Below are 17414 nucleotides of genomic sequence, written 5' to 3' on the forward strand. Positions count from 1 at the left end.
TACCTACTGCTTGAGAGTTGGCAGTAACACAAAAACATAGGAGCAACGGAATTATGTATGCTCTAATATGCATCATGGGCGTTCATTTTAAAATAATTTGCCACTAAAATTCCATATTCAACCATTGGGGTTTTTGTGTGTTGTACATTGAATCACAGCATACGTGATGCATTCAATATGTATGATCTGCTGTATTATTTATAATTGTGAAACATGATAGCAAATGTTCACATTGGCCTGCTGCAGAAAGAAATGAATAAGTCATGTAAAATATGAGTCTTTATGTGCAGCTAAAAACCAGCAGAGGGCGACGTTGTCAAAGATGAGAGCAGCACATGGAGGGGCTTCAAGGATTTGCTTTGGGCTTTATTTTGTGTTGTGTGCTGTTTTTTCATCAGAATATTATAGAATAGGGTGAAGAAGACCAATATGATTCATATTGGATATTTAAGTATTCATTCCCTGCAGCTACAAATAGGCCTGTGAGTGAAGGTGGCCATGTGCATATGTAATGAAAATGAATCTTATATCCATATTTTCAGTATTTAACCTAAATCTTTTAATTCAGAAAACCTTTCTAGAGCTATTTCAAGTTGTAGCCTACTGTGTTCCTCCACACATTAAAAAACAGACATACCAACAGGATTCTGGAACATTTCTTTAAGCAATGCACCCCTTTTGCTCAGTCCCATGTGTTTTATGTTTCAATATCCAGCCTTAAAAATGTATCCATCCATACATGTTCCCTGCCTTGGCAGTGTGGAGAGAATTGCACAGCTGTGGTTAACCTGATAAATAATTGAATGCTGCAATGCAATCCAGACAAGACATGAAATAAATGAGCTAATAAAAATCAATCAATAAGCTCTTGACAGATTTGTATTAACAATTCAGAATTAATAGCATGTTCAATGAGTGGTTCAAACAAACACGTGAGTTCCAACCGACGGTGTTTTAACATATCTGACTCCCAGCAGCTCTGACAGCGGGTATTAAAAATGTATTTGTATTGATCAGGGCCGGGACTCGATTAAAAAAATTAATCTAATTAATTAGAGGCTTTGTAATTAATTAATCGAAATTAATCGCATTTTTAATCACATATAAATATTTGACCTGAGAACAGTGAGAAGCAGTGGCGTTTTCTCCCGGAGGCCAAGGGAAGCCAGGCTTCCCCTGTTTTTTCGGATTGTAGTTATAATTTAAATAAATAAATACAAACACTTTGTTTTGTTTCGATAATTCTCCTTTGCTGTGTGTTGCTGCCGGCCCGGCTCTCCCCCATTCTCATTGAGTATTTTACAAAGAGTGAAACAAACAGCGCCCCTCTAGATGTTATGGTGAAACAGTAGATTGCACTCACTGTTGCGAGAGGAGGCCAGCCGAATCTAGCTTCCCTTGGTGAAAAAAAATGGAGGGATTGACCAATCAGATGAGGCCCACGTGATGCCCCTGCCAACCTGTGATTGGTCAGGGCCATGCCAAGGGAAGCTAGCCGCCTCTTGCTTCCCTTCAGAGGCGGCTGGCGGCTGGCGATTTGATTGGACACTGCCATCCAATCAAATCACATCAACATCAGTTTTAATACTGTAACTGTCATCACCGCCGTTAGAAATTATCAAGCAAATGAAGCATTATGGAGGGTGGAGATTTGGCGTACTTAATCAAACATAACTTTACTAAACTTCCGCTACAGCAGCAACTAAAAATTAAATCAGATGACAGGCCAATGCCCGCACTCGAGCTGTGTGTACGCAGAGGAAAAAGGGAGAGAATCGGACGTTCAATGAGGACAATTATGTCCGCACGGAGTGGCTAACTGGAAGCGCTAAACTTCAGCGTCAAATTTGCTGGCCATGTCTTCTTTTTGACAAGGATTCGTGCTCCCTGAACAATCCTTGGGCAACTTCAGGATTCATCGTCCTTGCCAACCTGTCACGGGCAATTGAGAGGCACGGTAAATCCAAAAATCACATAGATTGTGTGATTGTCTGCATACATTAATAAGTAAAATGCTTAAATTAATAAGGAGAGAGTTTCAGCTGGAGAGTGCGTGCGGACCTGTCGGTTAGATAACAGGCGTGTGCAAGTCCTGCATCTGTGTGATACAAATGTGTGTCAAATGATACCGGGCGCTGTAATCACTCATCTGGTTACGTTATTGACCACCCCCCGACCCAAAAAATGGGCTTCCCCTACATTTTTCCCCACGCCACGCTACTGGTGAGAAGCAATTTTTTTCGCATGGATTTTAGTATACCATTAGGCGCATTCACACCGCAGTACTTTTCCCACAAAGGTTCTTGAGAATTTAGTTCATGAGAACTCTTTGAACCTGGGGGTGAATTAGGCAAATGAAGCCGCTGACGACACTTCTTCTTCTTCTGCTTCAGTAGAAGCTGCTGGGAGTCCCAGCAGCCTTCCGAGTAAATCGCCAGAACGCCGACACCTCCTCATCTCCACCTCTCCCATGTTTTATTTTGTGTTGCCATAAATTAGTCTCTCTGCGTTTCTGCGCTGGGCTAATGCTAATAATGCTAATGCGGCGAGGATAACAAAATTCACAACACTTTTTGGGAGTTTTACGGGGCGTGGTTTGCAATCCGCCCAGCCAATCAGAAATATAGCTCTTTTCTCACAAGAGAGCCGCACGAAAGTCCCTGCTCTCTAGCAGCTCTCTGCTCTCTAGCAGGGACTTTCGTGGGGGTAAAAAGGTTCTCATGAACTAATTTGAGTACCGGCTCTTTTTTGGTGTGAACGCGATAAAAGAGGCTAACGTCCACGCTAGCTTCCACGCTAGCTGCTATATGTTTTTGCATTGAGGTGATACTTGAGGCTTGATGTGCTGCGGTGATATGCGAATTCCTTTTTGCATAATTTGCACACAACCGTGCTCTTATCGACGCTTCCATCCGTCCGTTTTTTAAAACAACATTTCCCACTGTTGTTCACTGTGGTTTGTTGTTGTCTGAAGTCATGAACGTTAGTTGGTGCTCCAGTATAATCGGTACGCCTGAAACTCATCCAGTGAGAAACGTTCCGCGGTGCAAAAATAAGTGCGATTAAAATGCGTTAATTTTTTTAACGCGTTCATTTTTGTGTAATTAATTAATCTTAATTAACGCGTAAAGTCCCGGCCCTAGTATTGATAGATTGCAAAGTATTTCCGCTCTCTGGTTGGGAGGCTGTTGCTGTGCTGTCACAGTGCAGTGTGTCAAATCCAAACATCTGTAGTCAGCGGCCCGGCCTGTCATCAAGTGTCTGTGTCAAGCTTCAGTTCTATACTTTTTGTGGTATAAAAAAACTCTCAAACCTACAGGTTCTTTCCACCGTTTGGATGCTGTGGAAATAATTGTTCCCTTCTGCCTAGTATTGTTTTATTTTTTTAAAGAAATTATTAATGGCCATATTATTGCTTAACCGTGTATTAAAAATGTATCAGACTACAAATAGAAACCAATTTCTTACAAAAATGCTGGGATATGGAAAGAGAGTTCTGTGTCCACCGCGTTGAGACATTTCGACTAAAGGTCAAGAAAAACATCTTGGTCCAGATGAGAAGCAGTGGAGTTTGTTCACGATATTCAAATACACAGCTCGTTGCTTTACCCTTTGCTTTCAACTTTTCTATTTGTGCTCTTAACTTCTGTTTAGCCAACATCAAACCCACCTAATCCTCCACCTACACAACTTCCTATCACAGTTTGCCAAATGTCCCCAAAGTCGAGTCCTCTTGGGGCCAGTCCTCATTCAAGTTTGCTCCTGCCAGTGAGTTGATAATGCTACAAAAACATTAGAACTTAGTTTATGCTATTTCATCTCTGGAACTCTGTGCAGTTATTTTTAGATTAGAGGATTAAGTCACACCAATTTATTAATTTCCATATAAATGGATGCATGCAATGTGGGGCATTGTTTAGAGCAGGGGTGTCAAACTCAAATACACAGTGGGCCAAAATTAAGAAATGGGTACTAGTCGAGGGCCGGACTGGTTCAATGTTTATTGCAAAACGTATTGAAATGAACTTATTGCACATATTAAACCTGGAACTAACAAAGCTTAAATGATTGCCTATAAAAACAACATTAAACATTAAATAATCAGTTGCATTCATTTCTTATGGCTCTATGCAGCTTTTCCGGAGTAATTTTTTATGATTACATTTTTCCACAGGCCAACAACAGCTTCAACAAAAATATTTCCCTCAATGAAAACACCAAACATGCCCTGTTGTCGCAAGAAAAAAAGTGCAAAAGGAGACATCCATTGAAACTCAGTGTGCTGCTCTGTGATGCTAGTTCAAGCCAGATACTTGGCATCTCATCTTGGCTGCAAGTTCATCAATGTTTGGGGTCAGGCTCTGAGCTGAGGAAATCCTCAGGATTGAGTGAAGGTGTGCGTGCAATATACCGGCGGGCCAGATCTAATAGTAATTAGAAATTATCCTGCGGGCCGAAATTAAATCCACCAAGGGCCTAATTTGGCCCGCGGGCCTTGAGTTTGACATGTGTGCTTTAGAGGGTTGACTTCAAACTACAGGACTGCGTGACATATTTTCATGTAGTACAGTAGTAATGAGGAACAATTGTACTATTGACAAAGAATATGGGATCGGACAATACAGGAATTAATTGGAGATACTGTAGGGATAAAAAAAAAAAAAAACACTTCCATTTCCATCATAAGGGTAATCGTGAATGTCCTCACATGAGTGACGTTTTATAAAACAGCCTACCTGGCTATGGGTACAACAAATGAAAAATAGAGCAATATTTAAAATGTGAATCTTTAATTTATTGCAGAGGGAAAGTATGTGTTTTGATAACCTTTTCTCCAAATGTTAGTTTTTCACTAAAAAGGTGTTCACAAAATGTGCCCTATCTGATAGAATAAGAAATGTGCTCAACAAAAAAAGTTTTCTACTGTTTTTACATGATTATCAAATTAATTAATTATTTAAACAAAATTATTCTGACGTAACATTTTCATATTGTCCCTTGACAGGTTATTGCATACATATAATTGTACATCACATAATAAATCAGCACCTTGCAGTGTTCACACAAATCTCAATCTATTTAAACATTTCAAATAATTAAAAGATCTTGAAGACTCTTTAACAGAACATGTTAGAAAGTGACATGGTTTCATTTCTGAGCAACAACAGTAAACATGTCGTCATTCAGGACGCATGATGAGTTCTCCACCTGTGCCAATCAGTCCCCTCGCTTGCGGCTGTAATTGCAGTTTCTCTTCAGGATGATCAGTGTAATTTGGAATGCAGCTGTGAAATGTTGGAATTGTTTAACAGAAGTACAAATGTTTTGAAGGACACATCTCACCTTTTATTCCAACTTGCGTCAAAAGAAAAATGCTAGTGGCCTGCTGATGTTTTCACTGCTCTAAAGACGTAAATAGAAATATAAGTTCATCAGAAAAAGTCTTGATTGAAGTCGTGATTACTGTTATTTTTGCTAATCTGGAATCACTTCATTGAAATTATGATTGGCGAGTCATTTGAAAGAAGCAGTGAAGTTTGTCATTCTGGGTAAAAGTCTAATTAGAAGTTTAAATCTATTTATGTCAAGAGTAACACCTGCACAGTTAAGCTTCCAAATATTAAAGGGGCCCTATTATCCTTTTATGGGTTTTCCCTTTCCTGTAGTGTTTTTGTGCACGTCAATGGTCTGCAATGGCTAACATCCCAAAGCCTCCATTTGACTCCTTTGTTTACTTCCACGACATAGTGAAATCACTACGTATCACTTGTGTTTCTATTAGCTAGCCCTCTGACACATTGCACGATAGGCTAAGGGGCGGGACATCTCTAACTTAAAAAATGTGAGAACTATTTGACATTTTCACAAATGCTTTAGTTTTCTTTTTATAAACCAAAACATTGTTATTTGGAAACCACCTGTTTTAAATTAGATTACTTTATACATTTAAACAAATACTGTGAGTCTCTCAGTATAAACATAACATATATTTATATCTGTGTAGGTTGCAGCCAGCAATGTATTTGCATATCACTGTCACTGATGGTTCCTGTTCACCACCTCAGTGTTAGTATTTAATGAGATTATGCATATGAACCTCACTGAGCATTAATTATACATTTCTCAAATAAAAAACATTAGTCCCCCATTTGCTTTTGTTTGAGTATTTGGAAATATTGTGTGAACATTGCATTCAAAAAGTGTTTGCTGTTGGATGAAGTTACATGCAATTTAAACAGGGTCAGCTTCCACTGGCATCACTGAAGCACACTGGGAAAGCACTCTCCCAACATAGTCACAGTATGTTTCCTCGTACACTAATACATTAAATATCACATGATATACCCTGCAGTGTGTGTGGACTTGGTTTTAGAGGTAATGTGAACTATAAGAAGGCATTTATATGGGTAAGTCAAAGGGCAGAACGTCTCATGTTAGTCCTGTCCTTTTGAAACATCTGTTGTTGAGATCTCATCAGGCAGCAAGAGAGAAAACAGAACACAGATCATTAAAATTGCCAGGCTAATTTGTTTTGCCCTGAAAGCGCTTTGCCTGTGGGATATTCAGTTAAAGATGTGGGAATGTTTCATCAAATGTCCATTAATATTCTCTGCTGCTCCACCTTAGCTCCCTCTGGTTACCAACATGCTGTTCAAATAACACTTCCTAATGAACAGATTTTTAGACTTTCTCTTCATCCTCTTTTTCCATTTGCGAGCAAACTAAAAAATGTGATTCAGTTGCTTCTCTGTTTGAGGATCGTTATGTGACAGTTTAATTACAGTATTGTAATGGGCAAATTGACTTTTCTCCAGTGAAATCAACTCTTTTTCAATGATCTATTATCCCATCATTTTATCATGGCAAGAGGAAAGAATCTGACCAAGCAAGTCTCACATTTTCAAACAAAAAATGAAGTTTTTGAATTGAAGAGATTAGCGTAATGATGACTAAGCACTGTTAATCCTTCCTCTTCATAAAGACATTGCCTTGAGTTAATATTAGGCATTTGGTTTAATAAAATGAAAGACAACTTATTTTATTAATGTGATATCTAATTGAAAAACTGTTATTAGCGTTTGCATGAATAGAAATTATTATATTAGTGGCACATGGTCGGAGACTCAAATACATAAGAACGGGTAACATTAAAGTGTTGGACCTTTTAGGGCATACACTTATTTCGTGATTTGCTCTCATGTAACTGATTTTCTTGTCCGTATCAATATCGACTTTCTTTTATGAGCAACTTTAAGTAAACTTTGCAGCATTTTCTCAAATAAATAGATATAAATCCCTAATTTGATTACTATGCAACAATTTGTGATAGTAGCTTGTGTTGTTAATTAAATCGGAAATAATTAGTCAGTTATCCAATTGTGGTCATTTATATCTAGAAAGACAGTATTTTTACAAAATTGCTGCTTGCTCAAATGTGAGTATTTTATGCTTTTCTTTATCTTACATGTAAGTAAACAGGATACTTTTGCGTGCTCAACTGTTAGTTGATTGTGGATTTATCACAGTATTGCCCTTTGTTGAGAAATAACCGTATTCAGATGCAGTTCTGCTCTGAAAGCCTTTTATATGAGACATTAGCTGTGAGTAATGTTTTAAGTCTGTATCAGCTTGTTGCATTTGGAGTTTGGGATTTTGCCCCATTATTCGTTGCAGATATGCTCCGGCTTAGTGAAGACGGATGAGAAGTGACTCTGTTTAGCTACAATATCTATGTGAACGTCTTATACGAGTTTTAGCTGGGTTATTCAAGGATTTTCTCATTCTGGCTCATGCCTTTGTCACAACCTGTTTAGTTTATTGTGATGCATTTTGTACTTGCATAACACAGTCACCCTTAAAGCGTTTTCAGTTTGTTTGAAAAACTGCCTCCAGGCTCCAAGCACATCCTCCCTACTAAGATTCATTTTTGTCACTTTAAAGGCTCCAAACACTGTCTCTCAGCATATTTCAAATTGAATTCAAAATATTTTTCATTATCTATAAGTACTTCCCTGGCAGAGCTTCTACCTATATTTTCCTAAATGTGCAGTATTTATATTTTATACAGATTTGTATCTTATGAAGGCTTATCATTTACTGTATTTAACTTGTCACTAAATCACTGAGCAGTGGTGCTTAGAGCTTTATCATTATCTTTGCAGTATAGATCTAAACACTTTAGCTTTTTCATTATTTCCATGAACCGTGATGAACACTGTGTCCAGTGATTAGCATCTTCCACTGCTGATCAATGATCGACACACAATTTAATTGCTCTTAATAAGGGCAAATCCATTAGTTGGCTTCTTTATTGGCTTCTTTGATTTCAGCTCTGCTAACTACATGGCTCTATGGGTGGAATTTCAAGTCTGAGTCAATTTATGACTGATGTCTAAATGATTTCTGACTTAATTTATCCTGACTTTATTTTTAGTGCCATGATAATACAGCTTTATTTGTATAACACTTTTCATACACCAGGGGGGTATACTACGAAGCAGGATTTTCGCTTAGCCGGCTAAATTCAGGGAAAACTCCGGCTTTCCGGTCCCACGAAGCTGGTTCTATTTTTAGCAGGCTAGATCTCCATGGTAACTTGTGCTTAGCGGCTAACCTGGTCGGGACCAGGTTAGGTTGCAGGCTAAGAGCTCAACTCAGTGAAAGCACTGCCTGATGACCAATCAGAGCTCAGTGTGCGGAGTTTAAAGCGATCAAGTCATATTACAGGAGAAAGGAAATACAGAAAAGCTGCCGTCGCAGGAAAGACGGCCAGCAAAAATCACCGACTGTGTGAATGTGAACATTAATAGAATATCACCTCCCATCTTCAGAGCAATCTGACTATTATAACATTAGCGTTAAGAAAGCTTACTTACATATCTGCCACAACATAAGTAACCGGATCAGAGTAACATTACGTACAGTCCGCGGCATATCACTTCATAATGTATCATATTTTCTTATCTGAGTCAGCTGAGCCGTATCTGGCCTTGCAACACTCACAGTGTCACATACTGTATGCAGAAGTATTATTTTAAGCAACACATTAAGTTGACGAAACACTCGAGACAAATGTAATCAAAGTCAAATCGTGTTTTAGACGGGGCAGTGATATCATAAACTTGTTAATGTACGCATTCAAACACTTTTTCTTTTGCCAGCTGTATTCACCTTGCAGGTGCAGACTATGTGGCTTTCATCCTGGATAAAGTGTTTAAGTCATGGATGTTTAAAGTTTAACTTCTTCATTTTTGACTAGTATTAAAGTTCACTTTTCATTCCGGAAGTATGACGCTGCGCTGTCAGTACGCTTCTCCATTTTTCTGATTGGTCGAATGCTCCAAATACCACCCCTTTCATGTGAACGCGCACCTAACTAGATAGGAAACGGCTGGCTTGAGCGATCCACTTGATAACCCGCGTCGTAGTACAGTTTAGCGAGAGCGCGTATGTTTTGGATTAGGCCAACCGGCTAACTCAAACATATCCAGGTTAGGTGGAACCAGCTTCGTAGTATAGGCCCCAGGTGCAGCTCAAAGGGCTTTCATAACAAGGCACAAATAAAACAATTAAACAAGAAATTCATTTTGGAACAGTTTTTTGCACACATGCAGCATAATAACCTAATATCACAGTTCAAGTGACACAAGGAGGTACAACTTTTGTTTATGATCAGAAACATGCAAAACTAATGACATTTCCTTAGCTCAACTGTGTTATAAAAGCTAATTAGCACATCTTGGCATGCTAACACGCTTATCTAAGATGGAGAATATTGTTTATAATATACCTGATAAACAGCATGTTCGCATTGTCATCGTGTGCATGTTAGCACACTGACATTAGCATTTAGCTTCACAGCCTCACAGAGATGCCACAGTAGCAAGGCTGTAGTTTAAACTACAGTTTTGGCACACACACTGGATATATATATTGATTTAAGTCACTTATTTGTCTCCTGACCAAAATTGAAAAATAAATCCAATAAAATACATTTACAAAAAGTACACACATGTTGGTCTGCATATACAACCCAGTCTCATGGCATTTCGTGTTCACCAACACGATTTTTAATCTATTGATTCGTGTTCACCAACACGATTTCCCCTTTTTTTCGTGTTGCACAGCACGATTTTAAAAGCAATGTATTTCTACTGGTAATGTGTTTCGTGCCTGCAGCACGTCTTTTTCTCCGGTCGGGTCGTGGAAGACCGGAAGCTGTGTGGTTCATAAAAACATGTTCTTACTCAATATCAAGCCACAGTTATTGCTTTTATTTTAAATCGTATAATTTCGTACTTTTGTTTCCGTCTGTGAGGAAAATAAATGGGGCTCAGAGCCTCAGAATACTGAAATCTATATTTTTTAAATCTTTTTTTCCTTCTAATTTGTTATTCTTTTCAAAATAACACACTGTTATTTACTCACCCATAACACACAATTATCATTGCTTTTATTTATTGGTTTAATTCCATAATCTCGGGCTTTTTTGGCGTCCGTCAGGAACTGAATTTCAAAATAAAAATAACCGGAAACAGACGTAGGCCTCTAGGAGTTTAGGATGGCTGAAGACACTACACTACCCATAATCCCCAGCTATCGTTTAGGACTACAGTCCCCGTGATTAATCTTCAAGCTCTGGGATTGGATGTTGGAGTGGATGTTGGAGTGGGTTACGCCGAGCGTCAAACAGCTTAATTAAAGATTGTATATTATGGCTATTTTGCACATCCCTTTCAAGATTTCAAGATTTTCAAAGGTTTATTGACATATCATATACACAACTACGGTGTATGCAATGAATGAAAATCTTGGGTCACAGGTTCCTCAAGACATCTATCAATATGTGTGTACCTCCACCATTAAACTGTCATATTCTGCACATTTCTTATACTATCTACATACATAAGAGTATAATTTATATGTATAATATCAGTTAAAATAAGTGCTTCAACATAGTTAACATTGCAGGAAAGCAATATATTAGACGTTAAGTACTTTGTCAGGCTTAAAGGTGGGGTAGGTAAGTTTTAGAAACCGGCTCGAGATACACTTTTTGTTATATTCCATGGAATGCTCTTAACATCCCGATAGCAATGAATATCTTAAGTGCTTTGACAAAAAATCCATAAAAAAATGTTATCTGTGGAACCCGTAATACTGTAAAAAGTAAAACCAATTCGTTTAGCCGGGCGCCGCCCTGTCTGTCAGCCTTCCATCTCGTACACGCACAAATGTATCTCGTGCCCTCATTGGGCGTGCCGTCATTGGGCGTGCATTGCGCGTTCATGTGTGTTGGAGGAGGTGCTCTGTAAGGAAGTCTGAAGGAAGGGGCGGATTCTTTTCGACTGTGTACTTTCAAATTTTAGTGCACTCGAGCCGGTTTCTGAAACTTACCTACCCCACCTTTAATATTTATCTGTAGATAGATACCCCCAAAGTTGTTTTCTTATTTAAAAGAAGACCTTAATCTAAAGTATTATTTAATGTTTAAATAAAGGTTAATTCGATTTTCTGTTTTGCACCTCCTCCTATTAATATCTTTGTACATCCTGCACTAAACTGTTTTATTGTAGAGATCACTTATAGTATCTTCTTGATTTTTTATATTCTATATTTCTATCATAGATCAGCTGTGCACCGTTAGGGTGTAAATATAACCTATCTATGAATTAGATCAAATGTAAAAGTCAGCCGAATTAGTGTTGATACTGCAAGGAGACGTACTGTGTGAAGAGAAATTGAAGATGTTGTTTAATTGTTGATATATTTATGATCCATGTCAAGTATTCAGTTTCTTCCAGTTTTTCCAAAGGTCTTCTCATCAGGGCTCTATAAATAAAGAACTACGGCAGATCTGTAATATGTAATGCAGCCGAACCGTGTATTACAATGCCGTTATGTGATGACTTTCAAAGAGAAAAGCAAGAACACTCGGAATTAAGTATTATTTTATTATTTTAAAATGTCTTCCGGATTTCACATCATATAAACACTAAATCCCAGCATGCATTGTGGCTAAAACATCCAATCAGCGAGCTTAAACCATAGCTGAGGATCTTGGGTAATCGCTCGAAATGCCTACGTCTGTTTCCGGTTATTTTTATTTTGAAATTCAGTTCCTGACGGACGCCAAAAAAGCCAGAGATTATGGAATTAAACCAATAAATAAAAGCAAGGATAATTGTGTGTTATTGGTGAGTAAATAACAGTGTGTTATTTTGAAAAGAATAACAAATTAGAAGGAAAAAAAGATTTAAAAAATACAGATTTCAGTATTCTGAGGCTCTGAGCCCCATTTATAGTGGCCTGTGTTCGTCGTCCATAACATACGCCTGCCCATACCATAAGCCCACCACCACCATGGGCCACTCAATTCACAACATTACCCTAACCCTACCCCTAACCCTAACCCTACCCCTCACACCAGATACTGACTGGTTTTCGGACCCCCCCAGACCCCCCCCAATAAAGCAAAAATGCACGTTTCAGAGTGGCCTTTTATTGTGGCCAGCCTAAGGCACACCTGTGCAATAATCATGCTGTCTAATCAGCATCTTGATATGCCACACCTGTGAGGTGGGATGGATTATCTCGGCAAAAGAGAAGTGCTCACTATCACAGATCTTTTCAGATTTGTGAACAATATTTGAGAGAAATGGTTATTTTGTGTATATAGAAAATGTTTTAGATCTTTGAGTTCATCTCATGAAAAATGGGAGCAAAAACAAAAGTGTTGCATTTATATTTTTGTTCAGTGTATATAAAGATAGCTACACCACATTTCAGTGAAGTTCATCTCTGCATATTTCCTTTTGGCTGGTATTACATTACATGTCACTTGTTAGACGCTTTTATCCAAAGCGACTTACATACTGTACTCAATACTGTGGACAATCCCCACAGGAGCAATTTGGGGTGAAGTGTCTTGCCCAGGGACACAACGACATGCTGACTGCAGTGGGGTTTGAACCTGTGCTCCCCCTGATCCGAACGGATTTTGATTGCGTTTCCACTAGGCGTAGTTCCGGCTAGCGGGTACTGTTTCACAGTTTTTCTGGCTCTCCAAAATCGAGGTTCTTTCCGGGCCAACAACCGGGCTGAATATGCTAAACTAGTGAGAGAATCGCTGGCAACTACAACAAAATGAACATATTTGACCATGATTTAATTGTAATACACGTTTCAAAAGTATGCCGATGTAACAACATACTGATACCGGTTAGTAAAAACCATGAATTAATGCTTTGACAAGTCTGCAGACAAACACCTTTTAAAATGCGTGTTTTCTGAATGGAGATCGGCTAAGCTAACGTTGTATATGCTCCGACCGTCCACACTCACAACAACGGCCTATACAGACATAAATAAACCAGCGACTGTATTCGCCATGACACAGACAGTCTGTGGTTTGTACTTGTTTAACTTTTGTCTAGTTTCTGAACAGATATGAGGAGCTGTAAGCTCTGAGTGCTAACAGCTAACGGCTGATGTTGGTTTTGTGTTTCGCATTGAAGATGACGTCACGGCTCCGCCTACACTGCGTTACTATAGTTACTGCCCCAGTTCCTAAACTGTAATGTAAATGCAGCATAAAGTGAGCCTGGCCTACCAAGGCCTAACTATACCGTACTAAGCCATGCAAGGCCCTGCAGTGGAAATGCACCATAAGGCTCCAACTGTTCCAAGTTCAATCCAGACTTTTTATTTTTTTCAGTTCCTTAGTATAATCCTGGCAGCGTTAAAGAAGCCTGCAGTGGCAAACTAAAGCTACAGTCGCTAGAAGAGAAGAGGTTGTACAGTTTTTGTATTACTCCAGTACAATTGACAAGGTCGGTGTTCTGACCCGATAAAATATTGAAAATAAATTGTTAAAAGGGTAATATTTTGTAAGCTATTTTGTTGTTAAAAGATCTCCTAACCCCAGATAAGCGAATCAATAAATGAATGGATGTCTACTTGCTATTTCAAGAAGTGTTGAACTGAGTGTATTAGAGAACTGAAATTAGAAACATATTACATAATTTGCACTTTTATTATATTCCTAGTTGCACATTCCTTGAGGTTCATAGTTATCACCTTTAAGTCAAACACAGCGACATAGACTGCTGTGAACATGCTGTAATGAAATTATGAATTGGCTCAGAGCTGTCAGATACACCGGTGCCACAGTACACACATCCATTCCTGTTCCAAATACTGCATGTTTGCTTCTTTCTGCGTTAAGCACTCAACACTAACACTTTCATATACTGTTGAACTCACTGCTTCTGTACATAAATTATCATTATCTGGTTTGTCTGCTCTTCACTTACTTGGCGTTTGTTTCTGCTCACAAACGCATTTGTGTAGGACTGGAACCTCTATTTAATGGCCTCTAATGATGAGAAGTACAACATAAGATTTGAAAGGGGAGTATCAGACGGACAATCTCCAAGTAAAGAGCAATAAAATGACAGCCTGTAATGTAAGAAGTGGCATGTTGAGAGGCTAGGAGCTCTCACTGTAGTTGAACCTCTGTTGAGCCATAAATACGGGCAATTTATAAGAAGCCTTAGAGAATGAAACATGAAAGGTTTATCATGGCGTTTTATAGCACTCTGCACGCTCTTTTTATCTCCTGACCTTTCTGGGAAGCTTTAGGCTACTTACTTGCCTTGACCTTGGGCACCATAACACCAAATGCAATATAATTTCAACAATTGTATTTGTCAAGTTAAAAACATAATACCAGAGCCACTTTTTCCAGGCAGGCATGCTGCATCCTGTGGGGTTGGTGTTGGTTAATGTATTATGGATAGTTAATCCACTGCACACAGGTCATCTATGTGTGTATGGTGTTGGCTGAGTGAAATAATTTATATTACAGCTAATTATTCTGCCGTCTAATCTGCTGAGCCTCCGGGACAGCAACGCGTTCTTATCACACTTTATCAGATTGTGTTTGATACCTATTGAACCCCGACTTCGAATAAATAATGGCTCTACTTACACAGTTCACTGTTTAGTTTTGAAGACATTGTTTACAACTGGATCCCTCATCTTCAATTATCCACTGTGACCGATCATTTACGTTATCTCGCCAAGTAAACATGAGGCTGCGCATGCATGGAATCACTTCTGCTGTGCTCTTTGTAATTCTCCCAGCAGGCTCTGGCCCTAATGTCATCTTTAATGTGTTTCACTTCCGATTTCACAGGGTGCAGTTATGAGTAAAGATGCTAAAACAGAGACCTTTACTAAATACACAAAGGAGAGTTCTAATCCCTAAGGCATTTATAATAGGAATTAACAAAGTGTTTAACCAAATGAGTAAAAAATACAAACAAAGAAAGCATAGTGCTTCCTCTTTATGATACACTTACAAAACTATTACTTTTAATTACATTTAGTAAAGTACAAACTTACATAGTGCAAATGTGGGAGCCTGTTGGATTTACATTTATATCTTAGCATGTGTTTGACAAGATTTTTCACACTTTTTTCTAAAGAATGCTGACAGCTGAGTTGAAATCTGTCCCCTTTTTGATGATTTAATTGCTGTGGATGTCTGATGTGTCTGATTGTAACTGCATGCTCTCTGTTAACAAAGCTATGTGTAACACTGTCTGTATTTAGGCCACTCTGCTGCCTCAGGCTCACAACTTGTGTGCATAGTTCTGTGGGTTATTACAAGCACTCGCTATATATGAAACAAGGTTTGGTTCACAGACTCTGATAGATCGGTATTGAAGTGATTGGACAGGTTTTGTTCTGTCATGTCTGTGGTTGGATTCGCGTGTCACATTATTTTTTACTCTAACCTAAATCAGTGCGGGGGTTGAGTTTTATCATTGTTTTAGAATAAAACCGTGCTGTTAATTGCACCCATCATATGGTCAACACCTCATAAATTCCATTTTTACTTGAACTCCGTAGGAAGTCCTTGAAAGACCAGCTGACATTTACAGTCGATTGAATGGTGCTAAGGAGGTTGTGTTAGACAGAGAGTGAGAGACTCCTCGAGCAGACCTCATTTGCAATTTTGGAAAGTGGGAAGCAGGCCCAAGGTGTTCTCAGGAGGCGATGGATGGATGATAACGTAGATTCTCCCAAAGACTTCTAACATTTATTGAAATGCTGTCAGATATTTAGCTGGGTCTCACTGAGGGATGCTGCGTTATCCAGAAGACACTTTCTTCTATTGATCACAGAGTATCACATGCAACAAAGTCACACTGGTAAAAACCTTACCATCAAACCAACTTATTAACAGGCAGAGAGGAAGGTATAATAAAACCGACAAATGTATCATCCTTATTTTTAATGCGTTTGGGAATACGTTTATTACAAAGTCTCCCTCTTCATTATGCCATGATGAGAAATCAACTCATTTCATACAGGTTAGGGACTGTATAAAGAGGATCAGAGTAGGGAGACAGGGTCAGAAAGAGGGCGGAATTGTAATTATGTTTGGGGTAATGGTTATATAGTTTCATGATAGCACCATGGTTCATATGCATGATGTTTGCTATGTGCAGAGGAAAGTGATGTCTCTGTATCAGGGTTTTATTCATTTGGTGGTCACATTAGAGTTTGGAAGATAATAGTTGGGGAACACTATTACGCACGTTGTTTGTGTGAAAAATGAAGGCAAAGTGGAAGTGCCTTAAACCTGCACTTTTTCAGTTGGTCAATCTGGGCAACTCCATTGGTTGCGAAAAGCATTTAGATTGTATAAAAAAATTGAAAATGTACCCTTCCTCTCACTTGATTTATCACGTTTGTAAACGATTTCCTGACAAGCTTATGGTCTCAATTGACAGTGTCAATTTTTCTTAAATACAGCATTATGTTCGATTGTTAATAATGGCCTTATTATAGGCGGTAAAGCAAGGTATAATATAGGACATGGCTACATTGTGATAGACACAACGCTTGCACATTTTAGTCTAGTTAAACAATTTGGTTGCCTAAACATTTTTTGTTTGTGTTCGATAGTACTTAAACCTCTTTCTGTTTAGAAAAAAACTAGGTCATGATGCTCAAAACGGTAAATCCGAGTCGGTGTTGTGATGGTTACTATATCTACAGTCGGTTTGCAACAATCTAACACTTTTATATTATCTTGGCAAGTTGTAGTGCCAAGAGGAAGGCTAAAAGAAAACATTAATAACTTTTTTTCATTATACTTAAGTTTATTACAGTCTGTACTTTCTGCTATACTTTTTATTTACCAGTCGTTTATAAACCAACACCTCTAGCGAATTACAAGAATTTCATTTAAACAATGATAGTTTATGTTCAAGTGAACCAAAACTAATTGGATCATTCTTCATGTGGCAGGGATCTCATATCTACACACGACATACTCATAGTCTGCGAAAAAGGTCATACCATCCAGACATCGTTTTGGTTTCTGAAATTGAACTTAA

The sequence above is a fragment of the Gymnodraco acuticeps genome, unplaced genomic scaffold (genome assembly GCF_902827175.1).
Source record: "Gymnodraco acuticeps unplaced genomic scaffold, fGymAcu1.1, whole genome shotgun sequence".
Lineage (NCBI taxonomy): Eukaryota > Metazoa > Chordata > Actinopteri > Perciformes > Bathydraconidae > Gymnodraco > Gymnodraco acuticeps.